This window comes from Lepus europaeus, chromosome 14 (assembly GCF_033115175.1).
Source record: "Lepus europaeus isolate LE1 chromosome 14, mLepTim1.pri, whole genome shotgun sequence".
Taxonomy (NCBI): domain Eukaryota; kingdom Metazoa; phylum Chordata; class Mammalia; order Lagomorpha; family Leporidae; genus Lepus; species Lepus europaeus.
In genome coordinates this window covers 14,039,396-14,044,163 of record NC_084840.1, presented here as the reverse complement: position 1 = coordinate 14,044,163, position 4,768 = coordinate 14,039,396, and the positions used below count along the sequence as shown (strand labels likewise).

General features: G+C 42.4%; 1 pseudogene; it reads right to left on the bottom strand.

Annotated features, from left to right (window-relative positions):
• Window positions 1-3,173: 3,173 nt before the first annotated feature.
• On the bottom strand, window positions 3,174-3,599 carry LOC133773791 (multifunctional methyltransferase subunit TRM112-like protein; annotated as a pseudogene).
• Between the last annotated feature and the right edge of the window lie 1,169 nt (window positions 3,600-4,768).

Here is a 4,768-nt window from a genome sequence, read left to right as displayed (position 1 = left end):
TTGAGTCACCTTCTATTCCCTTGCCATGCATTTATTTATTAATATATAGAGGACAGACTTCAAGAATTTCACAGATATGCTTCCAAGAATACAATGATCCTTCCATTTTTAAAAATGTTTTGTGATAATGTAGTTTCAATTTATTCTATAATCACAGACTCACTGCTCTTCTAGACAAAGAGCTCTACACATAAGAAGTTGAAAGGCCACTGTTCCACAGGAATATAAATAAGGGTATAAATAATCAGATTATAGGATGTCAGTTTCACTCATATATATCAAGGCTTTTTTGTACTCTTTTTATTAGCTACTTCAAATCAAAGAAAACATAAGACATTGATCTTTTTGAGTCTGGCTTATTTCGCTAAGCATAATGATCTCCAGTTGCATCTATTTTGTTGCAAAAACAGATCTCATTATCTTTTATGGCTGAGTAGTATTCCATGGTGTATATATACCATCAGTTGATGGAACCCTGGGCCAATTCCATATCTTAGCTATTATGAATTGAGCTGCTATAAACATGGGGTACAGATAACTCTTTCATATGCTGATTTCATTTCCTTTTAGTAAATTCCCAAGAGTGGGATGGCTAAGTCATATGGTAGATTTATTTTTCAGATTTCTGAGGAATCCCCAGAATATCTTCCATAATGGTTGTACTATTTTACATTCCCACCAAGCGTGGATTAGGATATCCTTTTCTCCACATTCTTATTAGCACTTGCATTTTTGGATTTTTTTGGATGAGAGCCATCCTAAGTGGGGTGAGGTGAAACCTCATTGTGGTTTTTACTTGTACATCCCTGGTGGCTAGTGATCCTGAGAAGTCTTTTATGTGTCTGTTGGCCATTTATATTTTATCATTTGAAAAATACCTGTTCATGTGCTTTGTGAATTTTTCTTAATTTGTGCTAATATAAAGAGAACAGGGGCTAGCACTGTGGTGTAGTAGGCTAAGCCTCTGCCTGAAGCACTGGCATCCCATATGGGTGCTGGTTCGTGTCCCAGCTTCTCCTCTCTGATCCAGCTCTCTGCTTATGGCCTGGGAAGACAGTGGAAGATGGCCAAGTGCTTGGAGTCCTACACCCACATGGGAGACCTGGAAGAAGCTCCTGGCTCCTGGGTTCACCCTAGTCCAGCTCCAGCCATGACAGCTATTTGGACAGTGAATCAGTGAATGGAAGACATTTCTCTCTTTCTCTCCCCTACTCTGTCTATGGCTCTACCTCTCAAATAAATTAAAAATATTTTAAAAAATATAAAGAGAACAGATTTTATATATTTCACAGATACATTTCTAAAAGGATAACCACACTTCCCTCTTCTCATGCCACTGGTTGGTTTGTTTTGTTGTTGTTGAGTATCTTGAGCTCCTTATATATCCCGGGTATTAATCCTTTATCAGATGCATAGTTTGCACATATTTTCTGCCATTCTGTTGATTGTCTCTTCACTTTGTGGAGTGTTTGCTGTGCAGAAGCTTCTTAGGTTGATGTAATCCTATTTGCCTATTTTTGCTTCTATTGTCTGTGCCCCTAGGGTCTTATACAAGAAGTTCTTGCCCATTTGGCTACTAATCTTAATACCTTCCACATATACACACTGTGAGGCAAAAAATATACCCCCATACACTAGCTTTTTATTATCAGAACAAAAGATTTGGAGCAGCCTAGCCTTACAAAGAATGATGCTATTTTGGCTCACAAATCTGGAGGTGTGAGCTTGAGAGGTCTCCCTTGTTATCTTTTTGCTGGCAGAGTTCCAAGGTGGTGCAGAGCATCACATGGTAAGAGGCAGGGAGCCCACATGTTTGTCTGTGTCTCTGCTTCTAGAACTATCAATACTCCACCAATGGGGGATTTGCCTGAGGGGCTCCACCCTAGTGACCTAATCCAACCTCACCACTACCCAAACCCTACCTTGAGCCACCATAAGTGGATTAAGTTGGTACCCTCTTAGTACCATTAATATAAGACTTTAAAGACTAACCATGAGTTCTGGGGCCATATGATTTTCAAACTATAGCCCACATTTGGAAGAAGCATGGAGCAAAGTCATAGACATAAACAAAGCAAGGTTCCCCAAGTTCATGGCCAAGAGAAGGCAGACCTCATTGCCTTTTCTTCACTGCTTCCCCTCACTGGCCTCTGATCTTGGCAACCAACTGTTCTCATGGCCCGGGTCAGCAGACATGCAGACCAAGCCAGAAATTTATGCTCATTCTTCCCATGCATGAAATACAAGAGTATCCTATTTATTTTTTTTAAAAAATGGTCCTAAGATATGTACTTGTCCACCCTCAAATATTGTGCCTAGAATCACTTAACAGCATGGTGTTATATTATCAACAAGATATCTTACTAAATGCTGCCTTGTCAGCTCCTGCATTTGTTACTAATTGTGAGAAAAGTTTACCTTAGATCAGTGGATCTACATATAGTTCAAAAAAGAAAAAAATCTGGTTAATTGAGCTATCAGCTTCTAGAAGTATTTTACTTAGTAATAAAATATTACATCAGGGGAACTAAAATAAAATCAATCAAATTAGAATTTACAGGAACAACTCGGGAATCTTTTCCAAGAGATACTTGAAAATAAAAATCAATATATCAAAAAACAAACAAACAATGAAGACGCCATTACCAAAATCTCATCTTAATTAGTAAATATTGGCTAATAAAATCACCATTAAGGGGCTGGCACTGTGGTGCAGCAAGTTAATCCACTGCCTGCAATGCTGGCAGCCCATATGAATATGAGTTCTAATCCCTGCTGCTCCACTCCCAACCCAGCTTCCTGATAATGTACCTGGTAAAGCAGCAGAAGATGGCCTGAATGCTTAGGCCCCTGTATGTAAGACTCCTCTCTGTGTCTCTCCCTCTGTCTTTATACTATTCAAATGTCCACCCTATCCAAAGCAATATACAGAGTCAATGCAATCCTTATGAAAATACCAATGACATTCTTTTTTTTTCCCCCTGGGGCAGGCCAGGGCCCAGAGCCCGCGGCTGCACAGACACTCTATTTTAATGTATATTTGCTGCAAAGAGAAACCGCTTTTGGTTTTGAACCTTTAATGAGAAAATATATATATATACTACAGAGCGCAAGCCACCGCGTGTGCAGTGTGTCACTGGGGGAAGGGACCGGATCTACCCGGAGGGCAGCGGTCAGCTCTCGCTCTCCTCGTCGCTCAGCAGCATGTTGGGGATCCCGCGGCTGATGGGCACCAGCCGTCTGGACTCCGGGCACTGCAGCATGCCCTCCAACACCTGCACCTGCGGGCGGGAGGCGCGGGGGGCGGGGCAGGGCGGTCGGCGCTGTCACCTCCAGCAGCACGTGGTGCATCTAGCACAGGAACGCCTCGTCGCACTCGTAGCCCTCGACCGGCTCCGTGGGCACCTCCGCCAGGTGCAGGGTGTTGGCCACCTCCAGGAGCGCAGCCCACTCCTCTCTGGGGATCATCCGCGCCACGAAGGTGGGGTTGAACTCCACAGGGTTGATGCGCACCTCAGTGGCCTGCAGGCTCAGGGGGAAGCCGCGGTACCCCACCCCCATACGTGGGAGCTCAGCAGGTTGTGGGTGAGCAGCTTCATGTCACCACCTGCGCGCTTGCCAGGTCGGAACCAGAAGACCCAACATTCTTTATAGAAACAGAAAAAACAATCTTAAAATTCATGTGAAACCACAAAAGGCCCAGAATTGTCAAAGTGATCCTGAGCAAAAAAATAAAGCTGGAAACATCACAATACCTGACTACAAAGCTATAATAATTAAAACACATGGTATTGGTATAAAAAGTAACACATACATATCTATGGGACAGGATAGAGAACTCAGAAATTAACCCACATACATATAGCCACCTGATTTTTGACAAAGTTGCCAAGAACATACACTAGATAAAAAATAATTTTCTTCATAAATGGCACTGGCAAAACTGGATACACATATGTAGAAGAGTGAAATTAGATCCCTACCTCATACCATATACAAAGACCAACTCACAATGGCTCAAAGACCTACATGTAAGAACTATAAAAAAAAGTAAACATTCTAAGACATGGGTGTAGGCAAAGGTTTTTTTAGATAAGACCCCAAAAATGTAGGCAGCAAAAGCAAAACTAGACAAGTAGGGTTATAGCGAACTAAGAAGCTTCTGCACAGCAAAGGAAATAATCAATGGAGGGAAGAGACAATTAGCAGAATGGGAGAAAATATTTACAAGCTATTTGTCTGACAAAAGAGTAATATCCAGAATGTCAAGAACTCCAAAGTCTCAATAACTAAAAAACAATCAGTTAAGAATTGGCCCAGGGCCCGGCGCTGTGGCCTAGTAGGCTAAGCTGTGCCTAGTAGGCACCGGCATCCCAAATGGGCACCAGTTCATTTCCCAGTTGCTCTTCTTCTGGTCCAGCTCTCTGCTATGGCCTGGGAAAGCAGTAGAAGATGGCCCAAGTCCTTGGGCCCCTTTACTCATGTGGGAGACCAGGAAGAAGCTCCTGACTCCTGGCTTCAGATCTGCACAGCTCCAGCCATTGTGGCCATTTGGGAAGTGGAAAAGCAGATGGAAAATCAGTCTCTCTCTCTCTCTCTGACTTTGCCTTTCAAACATAAATAAATAAATCATTAAAAACAATAGAAGGCACAAGCTTTGAATCAGGCAGAACTGGTTTTTAATTCCAAACTCGCTATCAAGCTGTGTGACCACAGGCAAGCCATTCAACTTCTTTAAACCTCAGTTCACTCTCTTCTAAAACTGGTA